The sequence below is a fragment of the Amblyomma maculatum genome, chromosome 7 (assembly GCF_055883805.1).
Source record: "Amblyomma maculatum isolate TAMU_Amacu chromosome 7, ASM5588380v1, whole genome shotgun sequence".
NCBI classification, from domain to species: domain Eukaryota; kingdom Metazoa; phylum Arthropoda; class Arachnida; order Ixodida; family Ixodidae; genus Amblyomma; species Amblyomma maculatum.
Genome location: NC_139350.1, coordinates 139,442,074 through 139,463,756, shown reverse-complemented (window position 1 = coordinate 139,463,756; position 21,683 = coordinate 139,442,074). Strand labels below are relative to the sequence as shown.

The following is a 21,683-nucleotide window of genomic DNA, read 5'->3' as shown; positions in this document are numbered from 1 at the left end:
GGGGTGCCCACTAATCTCTATCTCCCCCCCCCTTCCCTCCAGAACCAGCAGAGGAGGCTGCAATAGCTGCTGCCATTGCCCACACTGAAGCTCGGTCATCATCATCATCATCAGCCTGATTATACACACTGCAGGGCGAAGGCCTCTCCCATATTTCTCCACTTAACCCGGTTCTGAGCTAGCTGCATCCACTTGACCCCTGCGAACTTCTTAATCTCATCCGCCCACCTAACTTTCTGCCGCCCCCTGCTACGCTTTCCTTCCCTTGGAATCCAGTTTGTTACCCTCAGCGACCATCGGTACATTCTTTCAAATTCCAAAACTGCATTGCTAAATTAATTTTGCCAGAGGTAGGATCCATGAAACCACATACAGCATGCTAGAATCCATTTCTCCTGAACCATCTGGCCAAGTGGAGCTGATCTGGGTGCCTGCTCACTCGAGAAATCCTGGCAACGAGGCTGCCAATGTCCTCGCCCGAGGACTTATTAACCAGGGGGCGGCTCACTAGGGCCTGGATGACTCGCTAGAGCGCATGCATACCTCCAGCGAGCTGACGCAGGCCTATCAAGCCGAGCGTCAGCTCTGGCCCCCACCCCACCCATACCTTACCATCCACCACCAAATCCTATGGCGCCGCCTGCAGGCCCTAAAATTCCCCACACCCTACCTACTATAGTGAACTAGAATACTTTCAAGTGGCGCGAACGACGACACTCGGGCACGCCGATTTTCAGTGACGCCGCCAGACGGCGCCACTGCAACATCTACTAGTCGACTTTTCAATGCTTTCTTGCAGTAGTGCAACATAGTACCAATGCTTTTGTGCGCCTATTCAATAAAAGTGATGATTTTTTTCCCTATGCCGACGTATGTGGACCTCCACTCATGATAGAAGGCGTTTCATTCGACATTATTCGGGTTTTCGCCGTTGCACTAGGGTGAAAGCGCTCTTATTTCGCTGGCGTCTGCTACAGCTCATGCGGGGCGAGTTATTGCGCCCTGTAAATCGTTACGGCACATTCATTTGTACAGGACAGGTATTTTTCTGAGCCCTGCAGAGCCCGCTTTATTACAGAGCCAACGCAACTGTCAGCAGCAGACTGGTAGCAGAGTGGCCAGGCATCGTGCGCACGCACGGGTTCTCGCATCTCTCCAACCACGCCACAGTAACTTTCCTTTAGCCAATAATGATGATTATATTACCCTACACTATTCGGTATCCACTGGTAATCAGAAATGCTCATTTTAGCTTGATATCTGCTAAGCGTTAGGAAATTTGCGAACTGGTAAAGTGAGGAGCAGCTTCAAGCTGTTACATTTTTTTTATTTGACAATGTGGTCATGACAAAAAAAATCTGACGCTTTGAAACGAATCATCTGGCGATATTCTGTGGCGTCACCATTATTCTTTGTTCAAAGACACAATATCTATTATAAATCATCGCTGTAAGCCAGGTGCTCATTAAAACCCTTTCATCATCTCATATGCATAACATATATGCCAAAAATACATACATGAGGGCAGAGCAGTTTTGTTTAGGCACTTCACAAGGCTTCTGCACTGCTGTTTAATTTTATTTGAGTGAATGGGACAAAAGCCATCAACAATGAGTTATTTTGTGAAATTATTGACTACGTAAACAGTCCTAACAATGAGTTGTTTTGTGAAATTATTGACTACACAAACAGTCCTAAGAGCATCCATCTGCTCATCTTCAGGTGCTTTGAAGCTTGACATTGCGCTGGTTAATGCATTTTGTGAAAAAGTGCATGCGGGTAGTTAAGCAGTGATTTCAGCTGCACCAATTTGACAGTGGTCAGAGCACCCAAGTTAGCAGGTTTGCTTGGCCAGTAGCATGCACTCAGTACAAGCTGTCTGCTTGAATTTAGGCTGAAGCAGGTTGTAAACACTTTCTCAAGGTCAGCCACAAACTGGTATCACTTCAAGGGTACAAAAGGCCTCTGTTGTCCTTAAAATTAGTAAAATTAGCCAAGTTTATTACATGTGACTTATCTTTTTCTTTTCAAAAAAAGTATAAAGCCTTTCTCACAGTTAGTTTGAAGTAGGATTAGAGGTAGGATAGAGAGGCCACAATTGTATACAGCGGCCAGCCAACTGGCTCACCCCAGGCAATTTTTTATTTCGAAGTTAAGTAATTAGTAATTATTTTTTCTAATTGACTAACTATTGCCTTTAGACAATAACTGGGTTTGCAGAATTTGAGATCGCCTTCTAAAACTTCCATTCCATTTATTTCCGATAAAGAAAGCCTCATCGTTTTTCCAAGCTCTAAAGAAAGCCCGCAAAATAAAAATATTATCAGCCTGTATAGCGCTGAGACTGGGCTGTTGAGTCACGGCCGCAGCTAATTTCTGTCACTCAACCCATGCACGGTTGGGAGCACAACAATATCGTAGTGCATGAATGCGTCAGTCACGTGATTTTTTTTTATTTAGCGGGCTTTCTATAGAGGTGGGAAAACTATGCACGTGAGGTTTTCTTTATCCGGAATAAATGAAATGGGGGTTTCAGAAGGTCCTCCCCAACTTTGCAAATCACATTTATTTGAACACAATACTTAGTAAATTAGAATTGCAAAATGAAAAATTGCCTGCACCGTTTTTTTTTATCAATATTTATTGTCTTAGGGCATCAGTAGGGTATGATATGAAGAATGAATAAATGATTAAATAAATGTGCCAGCTAGAAATCCAAGGATATACCATGACTACGCGGAATTGAATTTAATTTAATCTGAGCTGTCTGCTTTATTGAGCCAGTGGTAGTATTCGAGATCACACAAACAGTCGAAGCTTTCTTCCCCGAAGCCTTCCTTTTGTTCAGACCTGGTGCGCCAGGTGGCTGTCAGCAAGTGGTTTTTCTGGCCTATCTCAAATGGTTTATTTTTAACCCTTGGCTGAAGTTAGCTTGGACACGCGGTATAAAATATGTCGGCTATCGTTTGGTGCCACAGGCTTAATAGCAAGGATCTGCACTGAGCACAACTTTCTGCAACATCAATATTGCCCACATCCAGCCTTGGCTTCACGAGTTTGACGGTAATATATGCCGGACAACCCGGCAAGAGTGTATAGGCACTGCATCAGGTGCCAGTGATGGCTTTTCACACGGTATATCCTCACTTCTGCCGTTGATCATATATGTACGTGAAAGCTCGTTAATTCGAACCTCGATAATTCGAATTTTCGGATAATTCGAACTACACTACTTGGTCCGGCCAAGCTCCATAGAGATCTGTGTATAAAAAAGCCCGTTAATTCGAACGCGAGTCGGTTCCGCTATGGATAATTCGAACTACGCGCCGCCGCGTCTGGGCGGCTTGGCGCACATCACGCGGGAAAAAAAAGTAAAAAAACACCTCCGCGATCGGTAGGCATAATTAGAGGCTGCGCACGTCCAAAACGGGGACAGAATAAGGAACCAGGTAAAACTATGGAGTAGTGGGTAAAACTTAAATGGCGCCATGACCGGCGTGGCGGCCGGCGGCATTGAAGGGAGGGGATGCGGCCGCGGTAAGGTCAGTGCATGGCCGTGCGGCGGCGGCTGCCTGCTCTCTCTTCTGCGCAACCTCCGTAGCTCGCAATTAAATACTCGTTAATTTCAACCCTTTTAATTTGGAAATAGGGATAAGTACTGTCGGCGCGGTCCCAGCCAATGCCCATAAAAGGCTATGATTTTGGACGGACACTATGGGTTAATTTTTTTTTCGGTAGCCATCCCTCCTTCCACTCATCAGTCATCAGTCGTCAACGGAAGCTCGCGAGTCAGCCGCGATCATGACGCCGGCTTTTAGCACCGTTCATTCCGGTGATTGGAGTGGCAGTAGACGGCACCGCCCGCCCAAGTCGCTCATAGCATGGTAAAGCGAACATACTGAAAAGGAGGCTTGCACAACCGGACAAGCGCTGGCACTTTGCCAAGTTCGCTTTCCTCCTCCCTACCCGAGCTAAAGTCAAAAGATAAACACGCCGTTATCTCCGCGCAACATCTTGGCGCACTGCCAAGAAATGCGTTGTGGACGGTGAAGGCGCGAAACGGAAGGACGCGCTGACGACTGACGCCTTTATTATTATTTTTTTTTTCAGATTCGTAGGCACAAATCAGGGCTGGGTGGGTTCATTATGCAAGCGAGTTCGTTACGCGACTAAATACGGTACAAATGGTTTTGGTCAGTTTTTTCGAGGCGATTCGATAATTCGAACATCGCATAATTCGAACTTTTTTCCCGGTCCCGTGAAGTTCGAATTAACGAGCTTTTACTAGTAGTCACGCAGCAGGATGAGCTGCGGCTCGAAATGATGCTCACACACTGTCAATGGTTCTGTGAGAAGCTTTTCCTGCCTTCAGAAGCTTCGTTTCCACTTTGTGCGATGTTTGTTGTCCCTCGGAGCAGCAAACAAAGGTGACTGGAGCATCCGGATAGCCGCGCTTCGGCATCTCGGAACAAAACAGTGCAAGTTGGTCTTTTTCCTGGCCATTTCGAACATCGCATGGTGCTTTTGAAGAGCTGAGATGTCTTAGTTGCTGTGATGGAAGGCAGAACTGAAAGTTCGAGGGCAAAATCGCAAGAATGAGCAGACTGCATGGTGCGCCAAGCCTTGACTTCCCTTTGCGGACGCGCACGCGGTACTAGTAAACGTAACTGCAGCGCCACCAGCGGCGGTTAGTGGCGTCCGGCGTGCAAGAGGTGCCCATTTTCCTTCCGTTCGCGCCATTTTCCTTCCGTTGGCGCTGGTAGAAAGTATTCTAGTTCACTATACCACCTACTATCCCGCATGCACCCGGATGCCTTCACCCCATCTTGTTCCTTGTGCTTCCATTCCAACTCTGCCCTAACACATATTATGATGGAATGCCCTGCTGATCTTCCCCTGCCAGGCTCAGAGCTCTCCACCTGGGAGAAATGGGAGGCCTTACTGCACGCAACGAACCTGCATCGGCATAAGGCCACCATCACGCAGACCGCGGATGTGCTGCAGCGACATGGACTGTCACGCATCTAGTGTAGTGAGGCCGTGCCTGGCCCAGGCTTGCGGCCTACACCAGTGGACAAAAAAATTTTCTCTCTTTCTCTCTCTCTCTCTCCGGCTCAGTTGCCAAACAGCAATCCACTGAGCCACCGCTTGCTTGAAGAGCGCATTTATTCTGGCACATGGTACACCCTGGCACACTGCACGTGATCCTCATACGCCTGCCACAACATGGCACGTTATTTGGAAGTGCAGAGTCCAGCTGCCAGGACCACACTGTTGTGCAGCCCTCTGTCATCACGTCTCGTTGTAGTCCTTTGCAACCATAAGACGTGCAGTGTGCTCCCAGAGACACCTTTCTGTGTTTGAGATAAGGTGTAAAGATGGCCTGACGTACCACTTCAGTCTCCAGAGCAGCAGTGGCCTCATTCACAACCAGAGTGGCAGGTGTACGCACGAGTGCCTCTGCGAGGGCCATACACTGCCTCTGCCCCTCCCAAGAGTCGCACCATGGGAGCACCATAGCCCTGCAAAGACATTACGTTATGCATACAAACATCTACTGCAATAATCCTACAGTACACTCTCGTTAAGACGAACTCGCTTAAGATGAACCCTCGGTTAAGATGAACAGTGGAGGTCGTTTGTTTGGTTTCCCATAGAGTCAATGCAAAAAAAATCCGCTTAAGATGAACACTTTGCAATCGCTAATTGGTTAAGATGAATCTTCACGGCCGGCCGAACCCCACCCGCGCAGCTTACTCGACCGTCCGAGCAGCGCTTCAGCGGAAAGAAAAAAAAAAGGCTTTTCAGTGCTACGACCATCCGTGCCGCCGACGCACGCAGACCCAAGCACGTTGGCGTCGGAAATGCGATTCTACGAAGGCGGAAGAGTGCCGCTGCTCGTCCTCTCCCACTGTTCCCCCACTCACTCCTTTTGTCCCCGCAGTACGCCAGGCTGGATGCTGTCACCTGTGGTGTGCGCTGTTTGTTTTCGTGTGCGCTGTGTTCGCCGTGTTGCTACTATGGCTAGTCGGCCAACAACTCGAAAAAAGCCGCTTGAGCTTTGTGAGAAGGCCGAAGTTTTGACCGAAGTTCGCGCCGGCCGGTTTTCGAAGACTGAAATAGCGTGCAAGTTCGGCATCGCGAAAAGTAGCGTGAGCGGTATCGTGAAGGACGAAGTGAGGATTACCAGTGCTTTGGAAGATGGTGAGTTTGCACCGAAGCGGAAGAGGATGCGCACAGCTATGCACTAAGACCTTGAAGACGTTGTGCTTGCCTGGGTGAAGAGAGCACACAGTGCGAATTTGCCAGTGAATGGAGTGCTGTTGAAAGCTAAGGCGGAAGAAATTGCCCTGCGACTGAATGTCGAGTTTGCATGCAGCGATGGGTGGCTCGACCGTTTTCGGAAAAGGCATGGACTGGCCTTTCGTTGTGTTGTCGGCGAGGCCACTGCAGTGGATGAAGCGGTCTGCAGCGATTGGAGGCAGAACAAGATGAATGAACTCATGGACAAATATGACCCTCAAGACATAACAATGTGGACGAAACTGCGCTTTTCTACCAGCTACTCCCAAATAAGAAGATCAAATCAGTCGATATTATCGACCATAAACCCTGACTGCTCATTGGAGGGTCAAATTCTAAAGTTAAAGCTCAGCTACTTTGGTCATCTGATGAGAAGAGAGGAGTCGCTGGAGAAAGATTTGATGTTGGGAAAGGTTGAGGGTCGCCGGAGAAGGGGCAGGCAGCGAACGCGATGGTTAGATGGCATCCTCGAAGCACTGCAGTTGAAGTTATGTGATGTTAGGAAGATAGTGAGAGACCGGAAAGCGTGGCGTGACATGGTCTATAGGGTCATGAAGAGTCGCACACGACTGAACGACTGAACTGAGCTGAACTCCCAAATAAAACGCTCGCATTTGCTGGTGATGACTGCGTGGCAGGCAAACGGAGCAAGCTTCGAGTAACGGTCCTCGCGGGTGCAAATATGACTGGGACTGACAAACTAAAGTTGCTGGTGATTGGCAAATCTAAAGCACCACACTGCTTTAAAAACATAAAAACGCTGCCGGTCACGTACATGGCTAATTCAAAAGCGTGGATGACGCAGGCACTTTTCGAGCAGTGGCTTCAAGACATGGATCGCCACTTCCAGAGACAGAAAAGTTCTCATTGTTGTTGACAACTGTCCTGGACACGGCCACGTCGCCGGACTTCATGCCATCCGACTGGAGTTTCTACCAGCGAATACAACGACGAAGCTGCAGCCTATGGACCAGGAAGTAATATGTAGCTTGAAGAGGCACTATCGTCGCTTTCTGCTGCAAAGGATGCTGATTTGCATGGAGAGCAGTAAGGAGTACACAGCTAACCTGTTAAGTGCTGTCCACTTACTGACGAGCGCCTGGGAGCAGGTTACTCAAGCCACTATTGCCGCCTTCCGCCATGCAGGATTTGTGGCGCTTAGTGATTGCTCAGTGCAGAATGACTGCGATACTACGAATGAGGACCACACTGCGAACTTGGAGGATAGAAGTATTGTTTCTGCACTGAGCAGTAAGGGTATGTTCATTGACATCAGTGCGTATGTCAGCATTGACGAAAGTGTGGAAACGTGTAGGGCTGACGCACTGGACACTGATTGAAGAAGTGCTTGACCTACCATCGAAAACTGCTGCTGAAGATGACAGCTTGAATGTTATGCCTGAATCTGCACAAGTTACCTGTGATGCAGCTGATGCCTGCCTAGACACTTTAGTGCAGTTTTTTGAACAGTGTGAGGGCACTGAAGGGTACCTTCAAAAGTTAAGCGAGATGTCTGCTTTTGTAGCAGGCCGTCGATTTTCACGACGGACACAAAAAAAAATAACAGACTGGGTAACAGTCAACAATGCCTGATGCCTTACTACTGCAAAGTGTAGTAGACAATCATTAGTCCAATAAATGCTTGTATTGCAGTTTATTTTCCTGAAAGGCCATTTTATTCATTTGTTCTCATATACGAGGTATTCAGAAACACTCTGCATGCTCAAACGTCATATTTGGAAGCACTCTTGATTAGACGAACTTCTGATAAGACGAACAATTTTCATGGTCTCTTGGAGTTCGTCCTAAAGGGAGTCTACTGTATTTCTACAGACATTACAGAGGAATCTCAATGATACAATTCTCAAAGGAATTGTAAATTAATCCGTAGCTGAAAATCGTATTATTCAAAACAGGTCCCAAAAAGTAGCAATGAAGTATACTTGGCATAGCACTTACTTTTATTACCTTATTCTGAAATAATCTTTTTGTGTTTTTCAGTATCTAGAAGCAAGCTTTTCTCAAACTAATAGAAACAAGTCAGTTTCATTGCTTCACTCCACACTCATGACAAAAGCGCTAAGAGCATCTAAAACTTGGTTGGCGCCAGGCACGTAGCCAGGGGAGACAAACACAGCAGCACCTGTGTTGTTTGTTCCTCTCTTCGTTCTGTTCTTGCGCTGCACTGTTCCCCCTTTTCATATGCAAAAGCACTCCTTCGCCAGGTCTAACCAGGTTTATGAAGTTGTGCATCGCCACTAGGTAACCGAGTCAGCAGAAGCTGTAAACTTGCGCTACCAAATTTCAATCACAGCTGCTAATCCTATGCAGGAACATTCGTGCTGCTTGGTTCTAAACAGCGCTTTATATCTTCCTCATTCCTGCCAGCTTGAATACCAAATATCACGGTGGCGGGGACAACAGATGTCTAAAAATTTTCGCCGTATGTTTCCAGACGCTGTCCCTGGCTATTGCTTTCAAACCTAGCTGATGGATCCGCGCTGGTTTTTGGCCCCGTATTCTTGTGCGGCCAATATGGCATTTTGTGCTAGGCAAACTTTTCAAGTGATGTCAGCGGCACAGCAGCTACATGTCTCAGACCATTGAAACCTTGGCACATTGACAGCAGTAGTGGTGGGGGACAACAGACATCTAAAATTCGTCCCTGCATTTTTCCAGATTGGTCATTTGAAGCCCGCTATCTTTGAAGCCCGCTATCTTCGAATTTCCTTTTACTTGAAGTCTGCTATCAAACTGCTGCCCACCATTTTTTGGACATTGCAACTATTTTCTATGATATGTAGTCTTTTTTTATATGTGCATTACCTGCTTTTCTTCATCAGTTTTCTTTTGTTTTTGTCGTTTTAATACTAACAGGGTTAAGGAAGTTGTAAAGATGTTTGAGAAGCTCAAACATGAACTGAAACAAGAATTAAAAGATTTGAAGGAAACCCTTGACCGTGACCTATGGAAGGAAATTAGAGAAATTAAGAACACTCTAGCACACATTAATAATGACTACGAAGGTATGAAGAAGTCCGTAAATCGTGTGGATGAGGAAAACAAAACACTTTGAGAGCAGTGGTAGCTTTGCAAGCAGAGCGTGACACCTTATTTCAGAAGCTGAAGGGACATGGCACAAGAATACTACAAACTGAGCAACACTCAAGATGCACCTATGTTCAAGTGAAAGAGCTGCCCTTACGGCAAATGAGAGCATTCTTGAGCCCACAAAGAAACTTGGAACTGCAATTGGCGCACCCCCTAAAAACATGGAAATTCAGGCATGCTACGGTGTCCGCACAGCTAACAATGAAACTGCTCCCAACACTGTCATCCAGTTCGTACAGAGGGACAAACGAGACTCGTTTTTAGAGGAAGCCAGAAAGCAGAGGTTGTCGACAGAAGATGTGCAAATGGAATTGGAACCCGCAGCTCAGATCTTTGTAAATGAACACCTTTGCCCTTCAATGAAATAGATCATTGCGACCAAATCCAAGACGAAAGAACGCAGATATATTATGCATGAATAAGGAATGGCAAAATTTTCATCCGGTAGCTGGATGGTGCACCTATTATTCCTATTAACAACGTTGATGACTTAGGCAGAACTGTACAAGTGCAGTTGAAACTTTTACAATATGGGCCTTCAACCATCTGAAATAAAATCCGTGGTAGAAAGACAAAAGTCCGGCATATCACTTTTTCACAAACTGACATGTTTGTTCCAGATGATTGACGTATCGCTCACATTAATAATGCTGACTGAAACTTGGTACACTGTAGTCAAATGTGGTTTCGTTTGCCCGGCTATTGCCACTTTTAGCACTACTGAAAAGATAAGTGGGGTGGTGGAATCAGCCTTTTAGTAAATGATATCGTTGTCAGAACTTTGGACGATTTCTGTGAGATGATTTCTGATCATGAGGTGCTAACAATGATCTATGAAAAAAGATTTTCGTGGTGATTTACCGGTCACTTTCTGATGATTTTATTATTTTCTGTCTTTCCTTACCAACTTTTTGAACCTCTATTAACAAATAATCTGGATCTTATTTAGGTGAGACCTTAATATAAATATCTTTGTCCTTACACAATACAACAAAGAGCTTGAGTTCTTAATTCAGTCAGATGATTTCACAAACGTTATAACTGAACCGACACGCATCACTCCAGAGAGCAATTTTTTGCTCGATGTGTTTATTACGAACACAACTCTTGAGGCAATAACCGCTAACACGGTATACACTGGTGTCAGCAACTGTTTAGGCATATTTATGCTCACCGATAAAACTAACCAAATGTAAAAGAAAAACTCAAGAAAATAACATTTTCTTCAGCTTATCCCTCCGACTAACCTTGAATGTTTCTGCTCTGCCATTAATAAGAAAAACTGCAATACTGTTTACGAAACAATAGTTTTTTCGCATATTCTAATTTTATAAAAGTTTCCAAATCCATTCATCACACACATTTCCCGTTGAGCCATGTAAAAAACTCATGCAGGGCGCGGAAGCCTTGGCATACATATGAGCTATTGAGCATGAGTAGATATAAGAAAGCTTTATATGCCGAATTCGTGAGAACTAATGATATCAAAGATTTTTCTGTTTTTAACGCATATAAAAATAATCTTGGCTGACAGTTGAGGGTAGCCAGAAATTCATATTTTCTTAGCATTTTCACAGTCTGCATGCAGAAATTACCAAAAGGGAAGAATTCCCAGCATAGCACTTCAAATTCTCTGCCGCACCACAGCTCACCACCTCCCAGACATCCACATCATATGAACTCCGGGACACAACCACTAGGAAGGAAACGAGGCCGCCAAGGTCTCAGCCCGAGGATATGATAACCGGGCACCACTTCCAGAGGGATTTCGGAGAACGCAGGATTCACCCAAGAAATATACTGACATCCTCCTGCATTACAGGCTTCACAGAAGAAAATATTCCCCACCCCACATGAAACTAACCAGAGAAAAAGCGGTCACCTTCTGAAAAACCCAAACAAACAGCCACATCCATGGCACCTTACTACAGGTAGGATCTCGCCCACCAGCTACAAATATGAATGTGCATTTTGTAACGTACCAAACACCCTACAACATATGGTGTGGGGATGCAAGGGACCGCATGGTGCCATAACCACCAAGGACTTAACCAAAGAGCAGTGGGAGCCAGCTGTCAAGCCCCAGCCTAGATGATCAGCTTAGTCTGGTCGACCGGACTCAGGACATGGCTTGGGTCCACGGCTTCCTGGACTGAGGCTGCCCACCTAGGGCGAATATTGCACACCTGCTCAGAATAAATGTTTGTCTTCTTTTTCTGAGACTACACTGAAATCGCATATTGTCTGATGTAAACTGAAACCATTACTCTCTATGGGTGTTCCAGAAGCTATTCCTACAGATTTGCAACACGAGGGAGAGTACATTTCTGGTAGCAAACTAGTAAACGCATTTAAGAATTTTTTTATTCAAGAGTCTAATCAGTTTAATGATGGCAATGATTGTATTTGATCGGTATATGTCAGAACCTAACAGCAGTCAATCACTCTTTCTTGCTCCCACAAACAGCTCTGAAGTTTTTTCTTCCATAATTACAATAAAAACAGTAAAGCTCAGGATGCAAATGACATGCAAGCAATCGCGGTAAAATTCGTTCTTGATCTAATATGTCGTTATCACTCACATTTATAACCTGATTCTCTCCACAGGCGCATTTCCTAAAGAAATGCAGGTGGCTCATGCAAAACCTGAATTTAAACATGGAGATCTAAGTACACTCAGAAATTATTGTCCAATCTCCATACTGCCTATTTTCTCGAAAGGAATCGAAAAAATATTACACAATCGAATTTCAACATTCTTCACACAACACAATTTATTTTCTGGCTTTCAACATGGCTTCAGATGATACCGATCAACAAAGACAGCTCTTATCACACAAAAAGAAATCATACTAGAAGCTTTCCACATGAAGGACAATATTGCAGGGATCTACATTGATTTTTCAGAAGCATTTGATCTTATAAATCATTTAATTCTTCTGAGTTGCATGCATCCAGAGTGCACGGCATTGCTCATACGCGACTTAAATCATATGTAGAAAATAGAAGATAGTATGTTGACATAAATGGCAATAAATAATCCTTATTGACGATCTCTACTGGTGTTCCTGAAGGCAGAATTCTGGGACCGCTGTTATTTACAATTTACATCAATGACAATGTTCACTGCACCGACTGGGCAAAAATTGTCTCGTACGCAGGTGACATGACCCTTTTTGTACCAGGAAAGACACTAGATAGAAAGGCAATCAAATAAAGTACTTACTGCTTTACACCAATGGGTAAAGGCAAATTGCTTAAAGATAAACCTAAATAAAACACAAGTGGTTTTATATTTACCCAAAGGAAAACGTCAGCTTATGGTTTGTTGGTTTGTTTGTTGGGTTTAACATCCCAAAGCGACTCAGGCTATGAGAGATGCTGTAGTGGAGGACTCCGAAAATTTCGACCACCTGGGGTTCTTTAACAGGCACTGACATCGCACAGCACACGGGCGCCTAACTTTTCACCTTCATCGAAAAGCGGCCGCCGAGACCGGGATTCGATCCCACGGCCTTGGGAACAGTAGTCGAGCGCCGTAACCACTGCGCCACCCCAGCGGGCTCGTCAGCTTATGGCATTGAATCTGTAGTTAGAAAGACATCGCATAGAGACAGTGGATTCAGTGAAAATTCTTGGTGTATACTTTTCTGAGCATTTAACATGGAGCAAGCATGCACAGTAGCTGGAGTTGAAGGTATCTAGAGCGATTGGTGTTATTGCGAGACAGAAATTTGCTGACCAAGGTTAAAATTCTTCTTTATGATCCCCCAGTACCACCTCTTATTCAGTATTGTAATACTGTCCACAATATGACAAATACAAAGGAATTGACAAAACTACACTTACTTCAGAAAAAGGTCCGATATATTGCAAATGTGCTCTTTCAGCATCTCTCAGCACCTCTGTTCATGAAATATAATATCCTCCCAGTCTTTTGCCTATATATTTATAAGTTATTGCTTAGCTATAAATATTTTGCGAAAGAGGAACACAATTTTATAATTTCTTTAGCTCAGCTACAAGAAAACATGCGACCCCCACTTATGAGACACAAATAAAAATAGCTAGTTCCTACACCTTGTACATCTTATAACACGCCGTCCTTAAGTTATACTCTTTCCACATTACTAAATACAATAAATTCATTAACTTTGATCCAACACGTAAATCAAAACAGTCTGTTAGTTTGTTCTGCCTGGTAAAACAGTCATAAGTGTCTGTATATCATCGCAAATATAATACAATGAAAAAAAAATGTTTCTCATACATTACATATACAATGTTTCCTACAGTCAAATGACTATTGCTCGCTTGTACTTTTTGTTTTGTTTGTTATGGAGAATTGTACACGGTGCGCAAAATATCCTCACACCACAGCTATTGTATCTTCAATGAATGTGTGTGATGTACTGTGGTCTGTATATGTATCTTTAATTGTAAACTGATCATACTGCATCTGTTGTGTTTACGTAGTCATCCGTAACACTGTACTGCCAATTTGTAAGGGGCAGGGACCACTGTCCAGCTGTAGTTACAGCTTTCAGTCCCTGCTCCTCCCTTTCAAATGGAAAGGAAATAAACAATGAAATCAAAACATGCCTCTTGCAAGTGGCAGGTGACATGAACGGGCGGTCCATGGGATGAGTCATAACTGACTTGGCTCACACTCGAAATTTCAGTGGTCCACCCCAATACAAGGTCGGAAAATCTTAAATATGGATGGAAAGTCAAGATTTTGATGCATTCACACATTGCTGTGTTGCTAAGCCGAGTCAAAGAGTGTCTCATATTTTTCAGACCCCCCTATCCTCACACAGATTTATAAAGCACTCATTTCACTTTATAGCTATTTGCCAAGGCTTGGAAGCGATCGCTAATCAGGCCGCAAGCTCCCAGAAAAACAGCAGTACATGCGTACAGTGCAGCTAGCGGGAAAAAGAGACGAAAACCGGATTTTTGAAGGGAAATGAAACAGAACTGGAGGCGCGAAAGAGGATGATACTCTCATCTAAACAATGGCTCAATATTTTTGCCTCTGATTACTTCATTGTCTTGAAATATTGTGCAATTACTGTTGGAAAATCCTCGCGTGACCTTTTCAACTACATATATACGTTTCACAGTCCATCCACAAAAAAAATTTAGCTTGTGGATCTCGCAATTTTTGCATGTAATCTTATGTGTAGTACAGTGACTAACACGTCCCTGTCCACCAGAGATCGTCACTAATTAAGAGTTCTCATTATTGATGTTGCTAGCAAATACCATGGTTCTACTAGAGTCGTTGAAATAAAAACAGCCTTTACAACTATCGCAGGTCACAATAACTCAAACCTGGTTTTGATGAGGGCCTTTTAAATGCTCATAAAGTCACTGTGCTACTGCAGGGGCAGCATGAGCTCTACCCTTTTTGAAGTTAAGAGAAGAAAACTTCACATGCCTCATGCAAGTTCGTTTCTTTGTTTCAGAAAGTCTCCATACAAACAGGCTACAAGGACCGCGTGGCGCGGTTAGTTCCTTAGGAATCCTGTAGTGCCCTTTCTATGAGGGTTTTTATAAAATGAGCTGAGATATCTGCAGTGTTTGTTTAATTTATTCCGCAGTTGTTGACATCGCTCCCGGCCGCTGCATCATTTTCGAGTGTTTATTTCAGTTTCTTCTGTTTTCTACTGCTTCAGTTTCGTTCCTCTATCCGGTCCGCCAGTACAAGGCATTATTTGTAATTAGTGCTCCTTTTATAACCTCGCCTGTTCTTTTATGCCCTTTATGCCTTCGGCACGATATCTCGCAGTCTGTTTGTCTGGCCTGTTGTGCCATTGACCGCTGAGTCTTCTTCCCTGAAAATTTTTTAAGCTCTCAGTCAGCGACCTTCATGTGCCATCTCTTTTTTGTCCTCCTTCTATACATTGCTTTCTGCCATGTTGACAGAAAAAATGCATAAAGCGTGCGGAAGTAGCATGCAGCAGTTGTTGCAGAGGCAGTGCTTTGAGACGACAATGCGGAATGCTGCAGTTGGCAATATCAGGCCAGCGAGGGAAAGTGCACGCAGCGTCTGTGGAATATTAACAAGAATGACTCAACAATGGTGTGCCGCGAACGCAAGGCCAGTGCAGCGAAGATGGCGCTTTATTGCCTCTGTCCACAGGTAGAGCTATGCATTCTCCTCTTTGAAAGCTAAACATCTGAGAGCCTGTCTCATTGGATTTGGTAATGATACTGAAAAATGCCAGCTGCACAAGAGGCAACCTTTATCCTGTGTACCTAGAGGGCATTTGATTGTCACTGGCCAACTCACAAAGGAAAGACAAAAAAGCTCCAGCAACGTACCTCCACACGTGTTGATACCGCGGCTCAACATAGGCTTTAAGCCCCCTCCCTGGGATACTCCTTTCGCACCCTCCTGAACACACACTCTTCCCCTCTTTCCCCTCATCTATCATTCTCTCATCGCTATTCAAAACCCTTGCGTCAGCCTGAGGAAGGAGCAAAGTCGGCTCCCCCCTCACTCAGTAATAAAGAAAATTGTCTTTGTCTTCGACTGCCTCCTTCTTCCGAAAAAAAAATCCTGGCTAATGTGCCTGCTTGGTGCTCTGCTAAAGTTGCCACGAGGGTTCAGCCAGCAGATCTTAGAAAAGGATAAACATGTGTAGATGTTAGTGCAATCGACCCTTGATATAACAAACCTCACTGTAACGAAACTCGCGATGTAACGCATTTTTTTAATTTCCCAATCTCTGCCCTATTGAAAACCATGTGTATTTTTGGTTTTTTTGTTCGCGATTTAACGAAGTAATTTAATGCTGCACTTACAATTTCACATAGCCCTCGCACATCGCATGCATGTATCAACAGCCACCTTAATTGACAATGGCATGAGAATTTTAGCCGCAACCCACCACATTATGCATTTCCCTGACATCGACATCAATTTGAGGGGAGGGTTCAATAGACGAGAAGTAGACTTTTTTTACGAGAATTGTCCATCCTTCCACCCATCAGTCGTCAAAAAAGCATGCAGTTAGTCGCAGTCAAGACGCGAGCTTTTGGCATGGTTCGCTTCATAAGGGGTTTACTGCTACACATGTACCAATAATTTTATGGCACTCTGCAGCGCCCACCTGAATCGCTGTGTGATAAAGGGGAGGCAAGGCCCACTCTTGGAAGTCACTGAGCAACCGCACCAGCCGAGCCGGCCACCACCTGCACTCCTGTCTAAGCCGCTGGCACTTTGCCAAGTTCAACCCCCATCCACCTCATCACTGGAGCTAACGCACATAAAACATACACAGTGAAGTCTTCACTGTGCCTAATCTTGGCACCATGCTAAGAAATATACTGCACTGCGACGGCGCGCAAGGAAGGGACAAGCTAACGATGAGATTTTTGCTGCGAAAGCAACACTACGTTAGGTCTGAGTGATTTCACAGAGCCCCGGAGAGCCCCAACTGCGCGTGCGCGAGTGATGTCATAAGGAGCACAGCTCGAGAGCTGCGTCGGAACTGCTGCCAACTCCTCTGCTGTGCGGGTGACTAAGAGGCGCTGCTGTCGCTGCGCCAGCTGCACATGTGCCAGGAGAGTGTGACGTCACACGGTGCACAGCTGGCGCGCCGAGACCACTCTCCTTCTAGCCACCCTACCGTAGTGGAGAGCTACGGAATAATTTCGACCATCTGGGGATCTTTAATGTGCACAGACATCGCACAGCACACAGATGCTTCAACGTTTTGCCCCCATCGAAAAGCAGCTGCCGGCAATTGGGTTTGAGCCCAGGTACTCAGCCTAGAATGCTGGTGAACTTTGATGCGTTCAACGGAACGCTGGTTGAGCTCGATGCAATGCTCGGTCGCCGGCAGCCAAAACTTTCACTCCACATTTGGTTCAGCAGCGTTGAAACCCTCAAATTTTTTTAAAATTTTTTGGTGGCAAAAGTGGAAGGCAAGTTAATTACGTGTAAATACGGTACGTGTATGTAAGGCCTGAACAAATGCCGCGCAAAGGTTACCGTGCTAGCATTGGTGGTACGCTCGTTTTTTGCTCGCATGAAAAAAAATGTGTTCGTGTCCGTTCACTATCATCCATTATCCTCATAGTGTACAAAACATCCGGTGCCCTTGTCAGTGCTATTATTGCTAAAATTTCTTATTTCCTGAATTTGTAATTTACAAGTTCCCATCTACTAGCAGTGTTCCACTAATCTTTTACTTTATTTGAGCAGCTAGAGCATGGCAACCTTGATGTAACAAAATTCACGATTTAACGAAAATTTCGGCTGCAATTAGGACTTCGTTATATTGAGGTTCGACTGTATATCTGAAAATAGCACCTTGGTGGGCCATCAAGGTCAGCGCTGCAGACTTGTAATAGTGAGGGTTCAAAAACTGAGCGACCTGCTAAAATGTATAGAAAAAAGGAAGCAAATCCTCAACAACAAATGGGGGAGAGGTTATTTACGCAAGCAGAAACTAGATACCACGCGAGCTTTCAATATGCTTTTGTGATTTTTTATTATACAAACCCACATAGAAATATTACCACATTAGCCTTACAAAAATATGTTGCCTCTACAATCATTTTAATTTCATCAGTTTTGACAGCACTGAGCTAAGCCCACCTAGCCACATTGACAACCACGAACTTTGGACGATAGTGTTTTCCTTGACACATACGTGAACTGATGCCTTAGTTATCACAGTGGGTTGATGAGGAAGCAGGAGAGTGGAGGGAGGCGCTGAAATAATGTGAATATGCTTTATGATAAGAGAGTCTTATCGAAATGTCACTGTATATACAATTATAGACATGCTGTTTTTTAAAAGAAATACATATGTGGAAGAATGACACAATGATCATGAGCAACATTTAGCATATGCCAGGCTAATGTCTGCCTGCAGAAAAAAAGAGCATTGTTGCAGATCAAGTTAGAACAGTGAAATTATTTAGTTGTCACTGCATGGGATTTCTTAAAATATATTTTTTTGCCTTGCTTACTCCTCCTCACAACTGTTTATCACCCCCTTGGATTATTCCTGCCACATCCTGCACAATCTGATATTTTGGGTACTCAAGTTAGCCTAAATTTTTGCTAGCCCAAGCAGAGCATGTACACATTCCATACAGCGATTAACAAGGTCCTGCTATTTACTCCTAAACCTGCCGTACAAGCACACAACCATGCACTGTGCACAAGCACGGATTATTAGTCTGCCCCTGAGGCTTCACTCTCATCTTTCATACATACCACCATCGCAGTCTCATGCGAAAAACGCACATCACCAAGAGCCTCGGAGCATTATACATAGGTATGAAGGCCACCCAATGTTCCAAGAGTGGTTCATTTTGAGCCAGCACTGAGACGGATGCACCATAGGGAGTTGGCTGACAATATCGTACACCACGGGCAGCATCCTCTTCATGGGTGGGCACCCCAGAAGATGGGTTGAGAGCGTACACTACGTTCTTGAGGGTGAGGTCAATCGGAAAGACTCGCAGCCACCACACAATGGGACAGGTGTCCCTCATCCACTGCACGAACATCCACACCATCCAGGTAGTGCACAGGAACAGAAATGGCATGTCAAACTTTAAAAGTTAGCCTGAGTTGCTTTGGGACGTTAAACCCCACAAACCAACCAAACTTTAAAAGTAATTTGTTCATCAACTGTCGTTTTTCACGTCAATTCTAGCATCCATATTATTTATGTACATGCCAAAGATGGCGCGTAATTAGAAACCCTGCTGTTTGTCTTCTTTCATCTTCAGAAGTCTGCCTGACGTCTCAAACATGAGCCCAGGCTCTGTGTACTAGACTTGTGAGAAGCACTGTCTGAGAAGCTCTCCTAGACATGAAAGCAAACAGCCAGTATGGGGAGATGTCATGCATACTATCTAAGCAGCCAGTATGGCTTCTGTGCTCTCAGTGGGCACAGGCCATGTGCTCATTTGTTCCTCAACAAAACAGTGACATAACAAGGCTACCAAAATGAAAGTGATAATACGGTGGTCTACTGAAGCTAGTTCTATTGAACACACCAAGCTTCTCATTCCAATGCCTACAGGCATTTAAAAAGCACCTTTACGCAAACTCCTAGGCCACGACGGTGCTGCATGGTAGTGCCCCTCATGGACCGCATTTCGTGGCCTAGGCCTCACCTGAGTCCAAGGACCCAGGCCCCCTAACTTATCATTTTTCTGAGCCCGACCCGGCCCGGGCCCACAGTAAATTGTGAGGTGAATTGGTCAATGTCTCTGGCTGTACGTGAAGACAAACTGACATTTTTAATGCTGCATATATTTGAAAGACCTTCACATCTTGTCTCCTTTGTCTCCTCGTACGTCCTCCTAGCTTTATCAGGCTCTGATTTAGGGGTTTCTGCCCCCACGCAACCTTTGTTAACACGGTGCACTCTTGACAACATTCAGTTAATATATTGAACTGAAATTTTGGTTCTATTAGCATCAAATACGTCACATTTATTCCCCAGTTCAAGCTCCAGATAAGTCAAGTAAATTTTTGATACCTTTGGGTTGAAATTATTGAGAGTCTACTGCATCCAATTTGTACCAAGTGCAAATGCGATAAATTATTAGGTAATTTAGGGTCTCCAACAATTTGCTCTTATACTTTAACGTGCATATGTAAGACGTTAAAAAAGACTAGCATGAATCTCTGGGAGGAAATTGGGACTCTTAATGCACACATTATGACAATCGCATGTTTCAAAGCACAAAAGCCATTTCAGTACATCACAGATGTCAGGTAGAAAGGTGAGTGACTGCAAAGCAAGAAACCTCCTGCGAATATTTACTGATTATATGCTCATTAAAAGTTTTCTCTCTCTCTCTCTCTCTTGTAATGATGGTGACAACTGCCTGAAACAATTAAATAAATGCAGTTCTCACTTCAGCAAGAGTCCCTCAAAAGAGAGACTTCAGAGGCAGAATCCAGCGCACCCGTTGCATTGCCCAGAAGCAGAACTTTGGGAGTCTTCACCATAGCACGGGCGATTGTTATTTGCTAGCGTTGCCCTTTGCTCAGCTGGCAGCCTTGCTCACCAACCTCATTGTCAAAATCCTGATAATGAAGGGGAAACAAAACAATTACATCAGACCCCTTGTAATCGTGTAAAGAGTAAGCACTATGTGCACCACCTCAGAGGTGAGTTACCGACTGTGTACCAATTAATTTCATACAATTCGCCTCAAACAAGAAATAAATGTTTAGAACCAATATATGATGCAACACAATGCTGTGATATTGTTAAAATGAGAGCACAGGATGAATGCAAAATTGCACCTTTCCATTCTGAATAAAAACCCTTAAGACTGGAGATCATAACTGCAACTTTAAAACAGTCAGTGCCAAACATTTCAACAATCTCCCTTTTCTTTTCTTTTGCCAAAAACGATTCACTCGCCCAACAGAAGAGGCAAAAACAGTGTTTAACATCAACTTTCTAGTATGGGGTTGCTATAAAGAAATGGGCAACACAACAGTTTGCACTTCAGGTCAGTCTTACATTGATGAAAGGCTGGGATCACCCAGTTTCCACTCCCACAGAAATGTTCAGATGTGCTGGAATCAAATCCCATGACCCCCTTTTCCTAGCCGAAATATGGCATTATCCAGGGTGTCGAAAAGCTTGCCTTTGACGTCACACACCAATTCACATGGTCTTGCATGATGTGCCTTTGTTTGGTGTGACAAAATACGTGCTCAGTGGTCTGATTTAGTGGACGTGCACCAATGTTTCCTCCCCACCGTATGTGAAATACCCAGCTCCTCTACCCCATTTGAGGCGCAGTGCACTACACCACCTGCAGCTCTGTCATGGTTCCTCAGAGCAATCGGGATGCATGGCAAAACCCTTCAGCAATAATAACCTCCACAAGGAGATCAATCAGCCTAGTCTGTGGTGTCAATGTGTGTGGTTTTAGCAGCCTTATGAGATGCCTTTGTCAGGAACACAATTTGCTTCTTTTTGCCTGCCTATGCTGCAGACAAGTTGTATCTTCACTGCTCTTCATTACAGTCCAGTTGGGGCACCCATCCGTGGATGCTTTGTCATTCTGAACATTTGCATGTCAGTATATTGTATAGTACCTCATGGAAGTTAAAAATACTATAGAAAAAAATTCTTTTTCACTTTCCTGGCTATGCACAGAAAAACGAGAGGAAGTGGTATCGTCAGAGCAAGCGTTGCAACAAATTGCCACATATTGTATAACAGAAATAAAAACTTACAGGACACGACTGTTATTATCCCTGC

The 21,683-nt window shown here is 44.5% G+C and overlaps 1 pseudogene; it reads right to left on the bottom strand.

Moving 5' to 3' along the window:
• Positions 1-11,501: 11,501 nt before the first annotated feature.
• The window catches only part of LOC146184863 (phosphatidylcholine translocator ABCB4-like), a 78,473-nt pseudogene continuing 68,291 nt past the window's right edge, over positions 11,502-21,683 (bottom strand).